Below are 18,497 nucleotides of genomic sequence, written 5' to 3'. Positions count from 1 at the left end.
ATCTTGGTAATTGCCCCACTGGTAATAAGAATTCTAAGATGGTCAATTCCTTTTACACAAGCACATAGTAAAGATAAATGAGACAAAGTATGAAAAAAAAAATCTGGGATCAATTTGGAAGATAATGTGCTATACAAATCCAAGTTGGCACCACTCTGAAGAACACAAATTTAAGCACTTCAGATGCAATAACTAGATTATTGATGCAAAAAGACCCTATTTTCCCACCTGTTCTTTCTTCCTATCCACTTTCCAGGTGCTGCTGTATAATTTTTCTCACAACCAGGCAATTACATCCCATGAATTGTGTGGTTAGTCAGCTAACCATCTGCTTTCTAGAAGTAGTCATGTGCTGTGTTCACCATTTTTTTTTTTTTTTTTTTGATTCAAACTACTAGAAGGATGTAGAAATCTCAGGTGCAATATTTGAGACGTCATTTATTCTGGAATAATGAACTATGAAGATGAAGATTTGATTCATAAGACTTGCTTATGAAGACTTTAGGGCATTGGAGAATGAGGTTGGGGACAAAAGGAACATAGAGATAATAGTCACTTAGTATGTATATATAAATATAAATAAATATATATGACTATTGTTTTTCTTGATTGCACTTCCCCCTAACACCCCAAACTGTGAACAGGTTATAAATGGATGCCTCCAGACACCCAGAGAAAAGCAGCAATCTTAATTAGCCAAATTAAAACAGTAAGACATATCCGATTATCCCTTTTTAGTCTAAACCAGCTTCTAAAATGACAACTGATGTGAAAATAATTAAAACAAGACAGACTGGAAAAAGAGGAGAAATAATGTATTTAGATTTTGAAGAGAAGTAATTAGTTTTGACAGGTTATTTTTTTTTTATGTAAATTGAAAAATTAGGTCTCGTGGCAGAGGCGATACATTCAAGTGTCTGCATTTCTGGCACAACATGGGAGAAGAAAAAGTTATAATGAAAAGCAACAAAGATAAATTTCAAGCAAGGAAAAAGCTCTTTAAATTGTTACTTTTTTTTAAAAGAAGACAGATTCCCAAAGAAAATAGAATTCATTAAATCTGTCTCAATAGTTCAGTATTACTGTAGACGAGAAAACAATCTTACTAATTTCCTAAGATTGTTTTTCCTCCATATAGATTTTTTTTTAATCTAAACAGCTGGTCTGTTCTTTTGCTGTTCTGTGTTAACATTCATAAGTTATCTTCCTTCAGATTGTCATTTTTATATAGCTTTACTTCTTCATTTCAAGTTTTCAGCAGAAACCTAGACCAGTCTTCATCTTGCACGTGTTGTATGCTGTCGGGCACCGCTCTTGCCTGGGTTCGCCCACACATATGACTTCAAACATCACAGACAAAACAACGACTCCAAAATCTATGAATCGAGCACCGTTGAAAAGGAAATCTGACAAGGGCAGATAAAAAAGTGGGCCAGCTAGATGTCAGAGACCGGATACTCCCCTTGCACGCTTTTGGCCTTGTAATCTTGCTTGCCTCCGCATCCATCAACTGCCCCACAATCGATGTGCCCCACCCCACCTTTTTTTTTTTTTTTGAATCCCTTGCAATCCCACCCATAAAAGAAGGCCAGCCCCGGGGCTCAGGGCTCAGCTTTTGGTGGTGACTCTGCTGGGCCAGCACCAGTGCGAAATAAACTGTCTTTTCTGATTCCCTGAGTGTATGTCGCTTGTCTCTTCCTGGGTGCCGAATATTTGCTGTAACACTGTCATCCATACTTTAATATATAGCTACCTGCACTGTACTGAAATACACAGTTCTTCTTGTTGCCTTAATTTATCCATCATTCCTGCAGAAACCATGCAGTGTTCTGATACCAACCCCCCATGTTCCAATAACCACAAATGTCTTAAAAAAAAACAAGAAAGAAATAGTAAGAGGGACCTGTAGTCTGATACTGATGGAGAAACCTACAATGTACTGGCCACAGCTCCCAGCCTTCTTGGAATTAGACACGGTGGGTCTGAAATTTCATCAGGGGGAATATGAACAAAAAAAGGCAGATGAAAGTTGCTATGTGTCCTTCTTGGGATTTCTCTCATATCTGAGCACTGGAAACAAAGACCTTGCAAGGTAGAATTGCAGGGCAGAAGTAGTTCAGACCCTGAGCCATAATTTGAGAACAGCTAAGGAGGACCACCTGACTCAGGAATGGGAAATAAACCATTTTTCTGATAAGCCACTGAGATAATGGAGATTTATTTGTTGTCACGAAATAGCTTAACTTATCCTAACAAACACAATGTTATAAGAAACAGACCAATCAATAGTTTTCCTACTAAGTGAAATAAAGAAGTAATATCAAAAACTGTTGATATCTTATCAATTGCACATGGTTAATTTGAATGAAAATACAGTGTAGAGTTAATATTTAAAACTAGGGCTTTGTTGGGGCGCCTGGGTGGCTCAGTCTGTTGAGCGTCTGACTTCAGCTAGGGTCATGATCTCACAGTCTGTGAGTTCGAGCCCCGTGTCAGGCTCTGTGCTGACAGCTCAGAGCCTGGGGCCTGCTTCGGATTCTGTGCCTCCCTCTCTCATGCTCTGTCTCTCTCTGTCTCAAAAATAAATAAACGTTAAAAAGATTTTTTTTTAATAAAAAAATAAAACTAGGGCTTTGAGGACAAATGGCCTAAGTTCAAAATCTGACTCTGTCTTTTATCAGGTGGTTGATCCTGGGCAAACTGCCTAACCTTCCTGTGCCTCAGTAGACTTATCTGTCAAATGGGGATATAATCACTATCTACCTCATATATTTCCATAAAGACTAAATGAAGTCATTCCTGGAAAGAATCTACCATAGTCCCCAGCACATAGTAAGTCCTATTTATAAATATTTACTGTTGTTATTGTTACACGTAGGTAGAATAGTACATAGTTCTGAAGGAACATGCTTTCCAAATTTAAGTCACTATTTATACAATTGGCTAAAATGTTTTGGCGTTCCTTTCAATAGTCTTTAGAGCATAGCTGAAATGTACAGTCATGCAGCAAGAGAGGGATGTTTCTGTTCTTGAGCCTTGAATCTTTTTGACAACGTCTGACCACGTAGCTGCGGAGACCTTACCTGGGCAGCCATGCGAGGCACTAGATAAATGGCGAGATCCTTCTAATGCCAATGAAGTTTTATAGACAGCAGCAATGCCTATTTACAACCTCAGTAAACCATTTTAAAATTTTACTGATGCCTCTTCATTTGTGTATTTGTGCCAAATGAAATGTCAGGAAGGGCAAAAAAAAAAAAAAAAAGAATCAGCAATAAACAAACAACACCACCAAAACAATTGAAGCTGCCACAAAGGCTAACTTAATAAAAGCTTATGAATATAACATATTCTTAAATTCTATACTGCATTGCATGTAATGATACTCATACGAGATAGAGATGTATCCTGATTGCTAACTCTAAGAATCTCAGAGTCTGTGTATACAAATTACCACATTGATATACTTTTATATACTTTTTAACAGGGACAGATATTTAAATATATGGGCTTAAAAACAACTATTGCCAGGTATCCCCTCATACCTTTAAGATACTCCTGGGCAACAGAACCAAGTCTACGCATATTAGAGCCTACCTTTGCAGAAAGGAAACAATTTGCGCAAATATTTTTAGGTAACTTGAACTTGTTCTCCTACTCTTTTATTTTTTTTAATGTTTATTTATTTTTGAGAGAGAGAGAGACACACACAGAGAGTGAGTCAGGGAGGTACAGAAAGAGAGGGAGACACAGAATCCAAAGCAGGCTCCAGGCTCTGAACTGTCATCACTGAACCCGACCTGGGGCTCAAACCCACAAACCACAAGATCGTGACCTGAGCCAAAGTCAGATGCTCAACCAACTGAGCCACCCAGGTCCCCCCTCCCATTCTTTTCTATATATGCCTGGGTAATACCTCTTTTCCTAATTTTTAGTTAAAATTATAATCCCTTATAAGAGCTCACAGTCATATTAATAAACACAGCATCATTTTTGACCCTGAATTTGGCAAAACCTCCTAAAATATTCCTCCTAAAATATTCCTATATTAATGATAATGATGATGGTGATGATGATGATGATGATGAGATTAATAAGTAAAATTTATTGGCTAATTATTATTTGCCAGATGATCTATGAAGCTTTTACACTTAATCTTCACTTAATCCTGATAATAACCCTGAAATAAAATATTACCATCATCACTTTATGGATAAGAAAAATGTGGTTTAGAGAGATTAAAAAACACATTGAGCTCATACAACTAAAGGTCACACATGGCAGATGTGGAACTTGAACCCAGCAGGCTAGCTCTAATTTCTGTCTACTTAACCATTACAATGTATTACCTTTCATTCCCTCTCTTTTCCACTCTCTCTCTGTTATAGCATATTTCTTGATGCATAATAATCATGATATATCCAAGTTATGCAAAGTGCTCATGAATTATATTTTCATAAACAAGCTATTTCTTAATTTAAGTAATAGCTCTTTCACTGTACCCTGTAAAAGAAATGAAAGTCACTAACTTCCTCTTGCCTCAGTTTTCTCATCTGTCAGATAGATAAATAATACCTTCCTTACTTAATATTTTAAAAAATTCTTTAAGCAATATTAACAGCAAATGATAGATTGGTTGGAGGCGTAATCATTATCAGCACAGAAAATGATGTCAGAGCAAAAGATAAACACTCATTAATTTAACAAATATTTATCCAATAGCACATATTGCCAGACACTGTTTTAGATACTAAGGTAACAAAAGTTGAGATTAGGGTATTAGTAATGGAAATGGATAGAAAGAAATAATGACTGAAGATTTTATAAGTGAAGGTTTTCTTTACCTATGAAATGATGTTAGAACAGTGGTTCTGAGAACTGGTTTGCATCAGAATTACTAGACCTAGCAAATCAGATCCTCAATTAGTGAAGTCCTGAGCTTCTGTAGTTTACTGATTCCAATGATTCTCAATCGATTCCCATGGCACACACTAATGTCTGAGATTCACTGGGCTGCAGAATTCTTTAGGACTCTTCCAACGCTAATGATCTTTGCATTTGTGATTCATGATTAATTATGATTCTATTGCAAAGAAAGGGAAATCTGAAGGATAACAATGAGCTGCTTAGTAGCATCTCTATGAAATGCCTCCAGTTTGCAGAAGCTCGTTCGGGAATTTCATCTGTGGAGACAAGATTTTAGTATTTTTTAAACCTCTATTCTATTTCTGGTGTTTTATCTTTGTTTTTGAAATTCAGCACCTTTATTTTTAATTTCTAAGTTATGCCCACATCCTTACCCTCTTGTGATGCAGTTTTAATAATGCTAATTAAGGACAGTGCTAGAAAGTGAACTCTGTGTGTATGTAATTTATAACATTTGTTTTACAATGACCTGGTAAGAAATACACACACACACACACACACACACGCACACACACACACACAAATTTATTACAACTCCCACAACCTCTATTGCCAGCTGTACCTCTTTAACATACATGATTGTTATAATAATTGTAAGCCCCCTTCCCCCTAACATGGATTATTACCCACAAACCTGGAATGAATTTAGCTTCATTATCATTGACCTTATACATTATTGAGCACAATAATGCATAGAAAAGTATTTTGTAAACTGAAAGGCATCACATGATACACATTATTCTTATCTTCAATTAGTGTGCATTAAAACTTTATTGCTTCAGCAAAGTTTTACAATTTTGAAGCTTTAAGGCTTTGGGAAAAAACAATTGTGAAAATCTTTGTATAGGTAAGGACTAGCTTTTCAAGGGTATGTGTAGAATAAACAGTCTTGGAAGATAGAGAAGATAGATAGGTACCCGAGATACCCCTCTAAGGTAGTAGGCTGGTTTGTTTGCTATCCAGGGTAGTAGAGATGTCTCCCTCCAAGGCAAAAATTGGGCAGATTTGCTAGCAGTCCCTAATAAAATTGGGGCTCAGTAACCTCAGGGTTCCTTATCTAGGATATGAGCCCACTGTATGTGCACAATCAACCTAAGACCAACTCTTTGTTGCCTCTGTTGACCTTGGAGGGACTGGGAGGCAAGATTGAGGTAACATGAAGCTCACACCACCTGACGTGCTGTGAATAATAAAGTCCTCTGTCTCTGATCCAGGAATCTTATGTCTTCTGCCAACATTCATGAAACTATCCAGAGTAACAGTTTGTAAGCAGGGTAAAATAGGCCTTTCACAGTACTTGACAGGATGTGGATGTCTGATACCCTTACTGGACAGGGAGTGGATATTTGGCAAAAATAAAAAGTAATGCAATCTTCCACAAAAGTTCACATCCCAAAACTATTCTAAAAAAAAAAATCAGTGTGAAAATCTCTCTCTCCTTCTTACCTTCCATCCCTCTTTCTCCCCTCTCTCTTCTTTCCTTCTCTCTCTTTACTCTCCTGCCTCCCATCCTCCTTCCTTCCCCTCATTGCACTGAATTTTCTATGCTGGTTTAAGTTTCTTCTACTGTTCTACTATCTATCTGCATTAGCATGTTCACTGTTCCAGGAACAGCATGTCCCTGAAAATCTCTGCTGGATATAAAACTTTCAAGCATAACTAATATGACAGTGAAATGAATTTCATTTAAAAGAACAATACATTTCTTGGCCTTCATGGGTCAAGGTTACAGAGGAAGGAACTGCCTTTGTTTACAATCATTTGTCATCCATCCACAAAAACTTCGTTAGCCTAGAATGCTAGTGTGTACATGGGAATGCCTTTCTTTTTAAGAAGCACATTATCTTTGGAAAACAAGCCAAAAAAAAAAAAAAAGAATAACAATTGGTAATTCAGATCAACTGCCTCAGTTTGTTATTATAAACAGAAGGCATTATAAAGAGATTACTCAATTAATTTTTAACATTTTAACCAAATCAGAAATATCATGAAACTAAGAAACAGCTCACTGGTGAAAGGGGAGTGAGGATCTCAGTGGGAAGTCACCCTAAATTCTGGGGTTATTGACTAAATGGTTGTTGACTGCCCGATTGGGCACATTTTTCACCTGACACAAAACTTTACTACACCATGCTGCCTCCCTGATAAATGCCACCTCTTGCCCCTGCAAAGGAGAGTGTTATCTCCTCATAAATCCTTGTTTCCTACATTCTCTGTCAGAGGAACCCAAAGGTATGGAGTGTCACATACCAAGCCCATCAGTCCATAAACCAGGCATAGGAGCAGCAAATTACTACCAGCATGTGCATTTTCCTATGTTTCTACCCATTATCTAACTGCATCCTGAGCTTCTTTGAAGTACCAGGCACTGTGCTAGGCTCAGACAGCTATTCAAAAATGAACACCAGCACATTATACTCTGGGAAATTTTAAAGTGGTATTATAAAGAAATGTGTGGGAGAATTAAAAAATGATAAAACAATCATTTCTGGAATAGTCTAGAAAGTTTCATCAAAATTTGCCAATTGATCTGTCTACTAAAGAGCATTTGGACATTTTTTTAGATGAATAAAAGTGGTCGCCGCTAGAGGAAACAACATGCCAAGGTCCTTGCGTCCCTGGACAAGGAGATGTAATGTAATTTTGAAGGGAACTCTAAGTTAACAGTCAACAGTGGTTTTGAAGCTGGAAAACTCCAGGATCATATTTGTTTATCAGAAAATTACTCTACTGATGGTATGGTGAGCGTTGGGAGGAACAAGACAGAAGCCTGTGCAAAATTTCAAAAGTTAGACAATAACAATGAGAATGCCGTATTTGAAAGGTATTGTGAAATAGAGTTACTATGATTGCAACTTACCATGGATTATGAGAGCAAAGACTCAAAACTGCCTCCGTGTATGTGAAGGAGAGTGAAAATACAAGGGGTTCAGTTGTTTATGCCAAGTATTTATAGAGTATGCTTATTCCAGTAAAACAAACAAAAACCAACCAACCAACAACAACAACAACAACAAAAATACAGTAGGCAGAGATAATCGGATATGTGAGCATGGGGCTCAGGAGAAAATTTGGGTTTGGATATATAATATGGGTTTGTGTGTCATATGAAAAGGACTTTTAACCATTGATTTAAATGCTGTGCCTGAGGAAAACAGCAGAGATTTGGAACAATATAGAACCCAGGATGGGCTTCTAGGAAATGCAGACTTATAGTGAGAGGGCAGAGGAGGAGTTAGAACAAATTAAATACAAAGATCAGTGGTTATGGATATATGAAAACATCCAGGAAGCCTAAGAAAAGAACATGAAGAAGTAGACTAAAACGGTCAAGTAGTTCATGACATTGGCTGGCCAATTAATAGGTCACTCATGATTCTAATGGGGAAAGAAGCCAGTGCTGGACGGAGAAGTAAATGGAAATCAAGAGAGTCGAGCTACTGAACACTTCCTGTGTCAACGGCTACCACATGTGTGATGCGCAGTCACACAGGCTGGCAAGGTCTGTGGGTAAACACAGTAATCACTAAGGCCAGTGCTACTGGATCAGTGTCCCCAGAGCCCTCTTGTGCCCTCTCATCACCCCCCACCACATGCAGTTCAGTATAGAAATCACTAGAGGAATTTATTGACCTCTTGCTATATACGGAGCACTGTCACAATATTTGGCTTATTTTATTTGATCCTCACCAAAAAAAAAAAAAAAAAAAAAAAAAAACTTCTAAACTATTAACGTCTCCATTTTTACAGATGAGAAAACTAAGTTTTAGACAGTTATATAAGCTTGCCAGCATCAAGCAACACGAGGCACTGAACCAGCACCCACCTCTGTCGGGCTCCAAAGCCCAAGCTTTCATCACCATGTCATTCTCTAAGTGGAAGGCACTGAGAGGCAAGCACAGGGCAAGTGCTCTGTCCACATCGTTCTCCACTGCATGTGCAGTTCCTAATACTAGGAATCGCGCTGAGTTTGTGGGGGCGTCGGCTAGCATTCGTTGAATGAACGAAAAACACTGAAAATAAATCTCTCCCTACAGCACTATTCATAACTGACTTTGGAATTTGCTTTGGGATGCAAGCTTAGACATATTTATGAACCTCCAGCCAATCAATTATTTAGTACTTATTCAATGTAATATACATAGCCTTATTCTGCTGTGAATAAGGCTCTGCCTTTGTGAAAGAAACAAAGGCAGAGAAACACAATCCCTAACCTTTTGGGTTTACTACTTTGTACAAAAGAAACAGATGAGTAAACAAACAAAACTCATGTCTGTGGCCAGAGCTTCCATGACCAACGCTCAACCAGATGCTGGAGATCAGGGGGTCCTGAGATGTAATCAGAAGTCAGTCTCCAGGACATGGGGCAGGGCAGAGCCCGTAGAGAATGAGTCTGGGATGGTGGAGAGCCTCTAAGAATAAACAGCATGCTATCATAAAACATTCACTGCACAATGAATACTGAATGCTGGTTCAAAGTCCTTCCTTTTTGACTCCAAAGATTAGCTTACTCAAGGCAAATTATCAACTTTTGAAGTTCTGGTGGATGAACTCATTCATAATCTGGATCTCCGAAGTCCAGGAATCAAGACATGATTCCTAACCTGGCTGGCAGTGGCTGCAGAGATCCACACATACTCACCGAAGGCACTGAATGTCTTCCATTTGCTCCTTCACCTCCACTCTGCATTTCTTCATCCTGCTCTGCCCTGAGAAGCTGATGACCTACTTGTCACTGGCTTCTGGTTGGTTCTGATGAGCATCACCCATAGGAGTGAGAGGGAGAGAGAGAGAGGAGGGTGAATTCAGGGCATATATTACCCGACTCCTCTCTCTCTCTCTCTCTCTCTCTCTGTCTGTCTTCTGCACCAGCTCTCCTCTTTACATAAAGCAATCTCTCTTTCTCTCTCTCAGCTGGTTGACTATGCCTTCAGGGGTAGTAAATGTGTTGCCCTGTTACTCTCTCCTGAATACTGCTCATCCAGTGTTGCTTCCCTATATTCTGTTAACATCTTTGTAAGTGGTCCCTTCAGTAAACTTTCACCAAAAGACTCTGAGGCATAGTTATCTATTTCCTACTAGGACCCTGCCTAACTGACAAACCGATACTACAGAGATATGCTTCATTGAGAGAAAGAGAAAGAAATACTCTGCCCATGGGAAATGAAAACAGACTTGTAGAAACTTGAGAAGCCACTCTTTACAGAGCTGCATAATTTGCTTTAATTAAGGTCTGAAGCCACAGAAGCTATTAGATTTCAGATAAGTCTTCATAACAAGTGTTGTACCATGTGTAAACCAGAAATGAAATTCTGTCATTCTCTCTTCCTCGTCCTGGGATCCTATGCTTTATCTTTTCTTATTTTCTAAAATGGAAGGGGAAAAGTCTTCACTTTTCTCAAGTGCCACTACAATCATGCAGTGAAAGGATTAATGAAAGTTTATGTACATACTGACCCACAGTCTCCTTAGATTATTTAATGGAAATCACATGCCATTCATTACACACAAGCACTCTCTTTAAGAGCACTCTGGGGAGTTATTCATAGGAATGTTGTGACCAGAAGGTGAAGGCTTACAACAGCTTGTTGAGGTGCAAGTTGGAATGTGTGAGATGTGTAGTTTGAGTTAGCAAAAAATATAGGAACTAGGGGATCGCCCTAGTAAATCACCAAGAAGTAGAGGAAATGCTATAAAAATGATGGCCAAGTCAAGGGATATTCACTGTCCTCCAGGGTGTAGACTTTAAATTCTGCCCTGCAAATTCAGCAATTCTTAACATATTCTTTGATATGCTTATAATTTTTTCTTTATTACACAGTCCATATATTTTCCATTTAACCAGATGTTTTCTCCATCCAAAGACAAAACTATCTTCTACCTTCCCCCTCCCATGACTCAGTAGAATTCAGCCAGGTGAACAAGGAAAGTTTCATGTTTTCGTTCTTACACAACTGTGCTAGCTACACTGTAGGCAAGAGCCGAACACTCGCTAATTTACTATTTCCACATCTTAACTGAAACAACTTCTGTCTGGAAGAAGTTTTAAGAAAAGTGCTTTCAGGTGACACATGTGTAAACATTGAGACTGCTTTGAATGTGCAACAATTTTCACGGGGTCTGGGGGGGGGGGTGCATCTGGAGGTGTTTTGTTGCAACCATAGCAGAAACGGCTTAAGGATCACAATCTACTGATAACTAGTCATGGACTAGATATATCTGAGGAATTTTTTAAGGCACTTTAATAGTCCCAAGCTCTGTTAAAATATCAATAAGAAGTCATCACTTAGACAAATAAAAGCAATACAGTCTCAAGTTGGCTGAAGTTGGAAAAGTGGAGTTTACTGAGTTTGACTTATTAAGATCACGTTTATTTCTTCATGATGTTATAAACATAATCATATGCCAAGACTCATGCTGACTAATGTCATTTAATGTCATATCTTAAATCTTAGGGTATAAAATTTTATCTTAAATTTTAACATATTTTTAAATACTTTCTTTAAACCTCATGAAGTCATATCCCTATTTTATCCCCACTTTATAGTGTCACTCTGGCTAAGTGAACTGGCAAGGAATACACACCCAGTAAGTGGCAGAACAAAATTCAAAGCCAAGCTTCTCAAACCTAAATTGTGTCCCATTTTTATCATGTAGGCAATTTCTACTTTATGCCAAAGTGCTTATCTTCCTGATCTACTCTTTGGAGAGGTCAAGCTTCTGATCAAAATAGAAGTTCAACACAATTTATAGGCAAAAAAGAACTTCCTGAATCTTTAGGATGTTACTGGAATGTGCTGTTTGAGTGAGATTTAAAAGGATGCTTTTCACTCTTTCTCCTCTGCTCATTTTGTCACATGACTCAAAAGAAATTCTTTTGGCCTAAGTCCCAATCTAGTCTTTGAAATACAATGAAATAAAATATGTGTCCCATGCTTTAATTTGGGGGGGAGAGGGGCAGATAATAATATAAGAACATGGAATATAAAGACCAGATGCATGCTTCACTGTTTCAAAAGTTCAATTGGTCTCTTAGCTACTGTCCTCATCACACTGAAATGCCTTCTACAGAGATGGATGTTTCATCCTGAAGTCATCTATTGCTGGCTATGGCTGATCGTTATGATTCCCCTGGGTAAAATGCATTCTCAAAGTGCATCTTGCCTTCTAATTCCTCCTAGCAAATGTGTAAGTGGGTAGTTTGATCTGACCACTTGCCCCTAGAGTGTGATCATATTCTACAATCTCTGAGCCCCAGGAGAACTCGGGAATCCCAACATTGAAATAGGCATTGAACCAAGGCAAAAAAAACAGTGGAGGTACTAGGGGAAGGAGGCAAGTTGGAAAGGGCCGCTTTATGAGGTGCAGCTCATATCTGAATCTTTTAGTGCTTCACTGGGAATTTAGGTCCATCAGAGCTTCTTCTGCTTACTTTCCAGGAGTGCTAAAAGAACAGGAGGGTTGGCCTCTGATACTAAAGGAAACTGGTATCAACATCAAAAAGGATTGAGGCATCAAGAGGGAATGCGATAGTGTGATTCAGTCATATTTTCGGTTCTTTTTTTTTTTTTTTTTTGAGAGAGAGAGAGAGAGAGAGAGAGAGCAGGGAAGGGGCAGAGACAGAGGGAGAGAGAGAGAATCCCAAGCAGGCTCTGTGTTGGCAGCAGGGGCTCTAACCCATGAACTGTGAGAACATGCCTGGGCTGAAACCAAGAATCGGACACAAAACTGAATGAGCCACTCAGCTACTCCTTCAGTTCTGCCTCAAGTATTTAGTAACTCAAACTGAAAAAGTCTAGACAATGGATTTCCCTACTTACAGATGAAAGCTATACTAAGGACGAAAAGATAAACAAAGACATAAGGTGAATTTCTATTTTTTTAATTTTTTTTTACATTTATTTATTTTTGAGAGACAGAGCACAAGTGGGGGAGGGGCAGAGAGAGAAGGAGACACAGAATCCGAAGCAGGCTCCAGGCTCCTAGCTGTCAGCACAGAGCCCGACGCGGGGCTCAAACTCACAAACCATGAGATCATGACCTGAGCTGAAGTTGGATGCTCAATTGACTGAGCTACCCAGGCACCCTGACATAAGGTGGATTTCTAATCAAAACCCAGTAGGAGTATATAGGTTCACAAATGAGTGGTAGAAAAGAAGAGTCCATGGCCTCTTTGAAATAGGAACATATTAAAAGTCAGTCATTGATTTTTTTCTTTCCTGCCTGACGGTATCTTCAAAAACCAGTAAATGTTCTTTAACTCCAGTGCTAAGGATTCTTACTAATTCTCAGGACTTCGAAAAAAAAAAAATTCAACCCAGATCCAAAGGATAATAGACAAATGCCTTGAAATTTAACGTGTTTGGGGGCAACCACTGACAAATCACACTTAATATATTAATCAATAACTGCCACACTAAAGAATGTTGAAGGACACCAGAGCTGGCAAAGGCCTCCAGTCCTGTATGTATAAGCATATTCAATGTGAAAGTGAAAGATTGATGGATATGAATACCATCCAAGAAACTGTGAATACAGACTCTGCTCATCCTGAAGCATTTCTGAAATTCTTAGCAAACGATGATTAAAGAAGCTCCAAAGAAATGTTATTGGTTCCAACCAACACACCCAGTAGGTATCAATGGGACATGAAAATAAATGCAATCTCCTTTCTACTTTAGCAAATCTCCTTTCTAACCACTAGCTTTCTAAATACAGTAAGTCTTAAGTGTTTTTTCCTATCATGGTATTTGCTTTTCAGGTGAATATAGTTTGGGAAGTACAACAGAAGTGTACAAAACTAGAAAAAAGAAGGAACTATATTACTGTCTGAAATGGAATCATATATTTTATATACACAGAGTTCTGTTTTTCCAATTGATAAGACATTATCAAAGTAAGGTCAAAGGAAAATGATTTATAGGCACTTCTTTTTAAACTTGCAATTGTCAAAGGAACACTTCTTGTATGTTTTTCCTGTTCTAAGAATAATTCATGCTTAACATTTTTTTTTATTTTAAAACTACTATACAATCTAATGAAACAAATAATATAATCTATAACTGAATCACTTATTGATTACTGTTAGTATTTGTCATATGCCCTTAGAGTGTATTTTTTACGTGTATATTTAATTTGTATATTTGTGCTTCATCAGCTTGGAGGTACACAATCCTTTTAACATGATGAAATTACCCAGCCACCCTACCTAGAGATTTGAGACCCATCCTAGATTCTTCACTTTTCCTTATACACCACTCGCATTCACCAAATACTGCAGATTGTATTGCTTTCAGTCTATTGTATCTCATTTTTTCCCTTCTCTAGCCACAATGCCACTGCCTTAACTTGATGTGCTTCATCACTCATCTCGGCTGTGGACCTAAACCTGATTTATATCACTACTCTTAGTTTTACATTTCAACTGATCTTTCACATTACTTACCAAATTATTATTTTTAGTGCATCAAGGATTGTGTTATTTTTCTGCTTGAAAATATTTCAATGATTTTCTATTCTCCTGAAAAATATCAAACTCCTTAACTTGGTATATAAAGTCATCCATCCTCTAGTGCCATCTTACCCACTCTTTGGCTATATTTATTCACTAACCTCTCCTTCCCTTGATGTTCCAATTATTCTCGATTGCTTCCATGTCTCCAAACCACCAGAGTAATCAATGCCTTGCCTGATGCTTTTGATCACTCTATTCCTCAATCAAGAATCATCATCATTTCCCTTCTGAAAACCTGACTTGCTCTCCCATCACCTTCCAAGTAGAAGAATCGCACTCTCCTTTATGCCTCATGGCATATGATACTTCCATCTATATAACTCTACCTTCACCATTTCTATGTTTCACTCCTCCCACTAATGGCACTTCTTAATGTTAAAAACCTTGTCTTACTCATCTTAGTGTCCCCAGGACAAAAGAAATGTTCAAAATTATTAAAATAAATTAATGAACAATAGAAATCAGTAGTGCTCTGATTTGTTGGTAAATGTCAATCAAAAACTTAGGTTGAATATCATTTGAACTCACATACGTTCTTCCAGTTCCTATGCCACATTCACTCTACGTTTATCCATTTTTGACTTTGTTGAACAACCACAAATGAAGGACAAATTCAGCCTATTTAAAATCCCCATGGAATGACAATTCATAAAATGCTATAAAGAGATGAAACTCAGCAAACACCACAAAGCCATTATGAGAAAATTGTCATGCACTAAATCTGCTCAGGACTGCGGGGCGCTTAGCTGATAGTCACATTTGTTTTGGGATGTTTGCCTAGAAATGTTCTTTTAATAAATGTACTAAATAAGATGCATAATTTAGTTCCTTTTCTGTAGCCGGCTGGCCAGCTGCCAGATCTAAGCTCCCGCTCCACCTCTCTCTTTCTATCCTCCTTTGATGTCTCACCATCTCTTTCTTGGGTTTGATTCAGCACCAAGGTTACCTGCTAGCCTAGTACAAACAATCTCATTAAAAAGCCATCACAGTTGTGTCTGATGGCTTCATTTCTTCCCCAATGGCTCAATTTATATCTTTCTTTGGAACAAGTAGAGAGCAGGTTCTCTCCAGGATGACTTTATTCAGCCATACTACATGCACACTGACAGTAAGACAAAAGAATGAGAACTCTTGCCTTTATTGGGTAGATGAAAAAAAGATTTCCTAGTCTTACTCTACTTATCACCATTGGGTTTGTCAAGGTTCTACTTTCCTGTGGAGGCTATCATGGTCAGTGTTCAAGGATGTTTTTCTTATTCCTATGCAGCCTCAAGTAAAACTCAACAAGCTGAGAATCAGAAGACCTTGGTTCAAGATAGACCATTGGAAAGCAATTCACTGTATGGTGACTAGCATAACCTCATTGACCTTAATACTTTAATTTCTGTCTGGTAGACAGGTGGTCTACTGCACAAGGAAAAAGAGAGGGCCAGTGGAGCCAAGTATTAGCAATGAACCTCTGAGCTGGCATCAGGCAGTTTGCCTTTAAGGGCACAGAACCATCAAGGGAACTTGCATGTGGGGACTTTCCCATATGACCCTGGGACAAATGATGGAAGAGAAGAAAGGCTTCCATTGGAGATTTCCATGATGTCACTAGTCTCCAGCTCCAGCTTTGCCCCAGCTTCTGCAGATCCTTAGCACCATTCAGGAACTGTGGAGAAGAGGCAGGAAGGGTAGCATTGTTCTTCCAGGACTATGTCACTGCTCCAGGAGGAAACTTCACAGTGGGCAGAAAGCTATACAACTGGCCAGCATCTGGTCCCAGGCTCAGGAAAGCGTGCCCATTTTAGGGAAATGGGGAGTGTCATAGTAGCTCCAAGCTTCTAAGCTTCTATGGGGCAACCACTTCCTTCTTTCCTTTCCCATCTAGGCCAAGGTCTGGTGTGAAAGCTCCAGATTTCACTGGATCTGCCTAGAGTGCAGGGAGAACTCAGTTCTTTAACTGCAGACTGGTTCAAAACTGACCTGCAAAGGAAAGACAGGCCTGGGTCTCAAGACATATGGCCCAAAAGAGCTAGGATATGGGGAAAGACATCCTCCAGTTCTTGAACCTCCAGAACCATCCTGTGAGTTCCCAAGTCTTCTTAAGATCCACCCCTTTCCCTTTTCCTGCCCTATTCCAAAGGGGAAGAGAAAGGGTGATTTGCCTGGACCAATCAGAGGCTATCTGTGGCTTACTCCTGCCTTAGGCCCATGAATTCTCCAGGTTTAAGAAAGGAGGAAGAGAAGCCAAGGGCTGACCATGGTCATGGGAAGCTGACTCACGGCTGATTTAACCTGGGGTGCCCACTGGTGCACTATCTTATACATCTTGCAGCTGATGAGTTAGTGACAGCAGGGTCTACCAGCCGCTCTTAGTATGCCATGAGTTTGAACCTGGTTTCCTTTTTCCTGTGTTTCTTGCCCACATAACGTCCTCAAGCCATGACAAGGTCATTGAATGTCTCATGGCAGAAGCTGCAGAACTTGTCTGGGTCTATTATCTCTCTATTCTGAGGCAAGGTTTCCACCTTAGTGGATTGCTGCTTCAACTTTCAGTTCTTTGGGTGTCTTCTCCAGGTAATGTGACTGGGCCAGAAAAGGGGAGGAAAAGGTCATGTGACAAATGTAGCAGCACTGGTTCTTGTCTTTGCTTCTGCTGCTTTTCTGATCTGAGTCAAGCTTCTTTGTTTCCCCCTTTAATGTCTCCATTCCATGGACTGCTAGGTGTCTCTTCACTTTGTTGGCATGTTTTTTGCCCTAATAGTGTGTCAGCTTGTGGGACTCAGAAATGAGTGAGGCACAGCAAACCTTACATTGGGTATTGATAAAGAGACACTGGTTCTTCTGGATCATGTGCTCCAATTGCTCCCTCCCCACTGGTTGGGCCCAGGACACTGCTTCCCACAGGAAGCACGTCCTCTAGCAGTCTAAGTGTACCCCATCCTGTTCTTCCTTCTTGATGCTAGGGAGCTGTCATATTGCCTGGCCCCTCCACTGTCCTTAACCTCCACGTTGCCCAACGTGGGACACTCCATCTTTCCCACAAGCTCTAACCTGCTGACGGCCACTCATAAACCTTGGTTTCTACTGTTGTATCTTTAAAAAAAAAACAAATAAGGGGCTCCTGGGTGGCTTAGTCAGTTAAGCACCAACTCTTATGTCTGCTCACGTCATGATCTCCCGGTTCATGAGATACAGCCCCACATCCGGCTCTGTGCTGACAGTGTGGAGCCTGCTGAGGATTCTCTGTCTCCCTCTCTCTCTGCCCCTCCCTCCCTCTTTCTGTCTCTCTCTCTCTGTCTCAAAAATAAATAAATAAACATTAAAAAACACAAATAATATATAATAAGCACTGCCAACCCTTTCTGTGTGCACCCCCATCCCCAAAGCACACACAGTCATTTGACCTTCTTACGAGATCCATATGTCAGAATAGCCTTATATTGTTATTCTCCTTTCTAGTTGAGGATGTGCATTTTCTTTGAATTTAGTAACCATGAGACTCTCCTATCCTTTCATCCTGTATAACCCATTAAAATCAATTTCCCATAAAAATTAAAATATGGGCTTGGAATGGTAGTCATAGTCCAAGTCTGGGATAACTTCTGGGGAATAATTCTTCACAGCTCTGCCAACCAATCTCATATTTGGTTAACAGAATGGGGTTCAAGAGTCCAGAAATCTGTGAAGGCTGGCTAAAATAATGATATACGGTAAAAATCAGCTTCATGTTTAATAAAAGCCAATATTAAAACTTGTTACTTATGATAAAAAACACATTATCTGCTTTAGATAATTTAATCTTTACAGCAATCCTATGAAGAAAACTCTATTAATAGTTTTCAGCATCTTGCAGTTGGTGAAACTATATCATAGTAACTGTGGGATCTTGGTCATGTCACTTTGCCTCTTCAAGTTCCAGAGGTAGGATCCAAGCCTAGGTTTGTCTTCCTCAAAGCCCATAACTCTTAACCACGGCAACTTCTCTTATCCACACCTAAGCCACATCTGGCTTTAACAACCAGGAGTATAAAGATAAAGACAGATGCCAGCCTCAGAAACTGACCTATAA

General features: G+C 39.2%; 1 pseudogene; it reads right to left on the bottom strand.

Moving 5' to 3' along the window:
- Positions 1 to 16,740: 16,740 nt before the first annotated feature.
- Positions 16,741 to 17,460, bottom strand: LOC102956055 (annotated as a pseudogene).
- Between the last annotated feature and the right edge of the window lie 1,037 nt (positions 17,461 to 18,497).

Source organism: Panthera tigris, chromosome B3 (genome assembly GCF_018350195.1).
Source record: "Panthera tigris isolate Pti1 chromosome B3, P.tigris_Pti1_mat1.1, whole genome shotgun sequence".
Taxonomy (NCBI): Eukaryota; Metazoa; Chordata; class Mammalia; order Carnivora; family Felidae; genus Panthera; species Panthera tigris.
The sequence above is the reverse complement of the archived record's forward strand: the minus strand, read 5'-3'. Positions and strand labels throughout refer to the sequence as shown.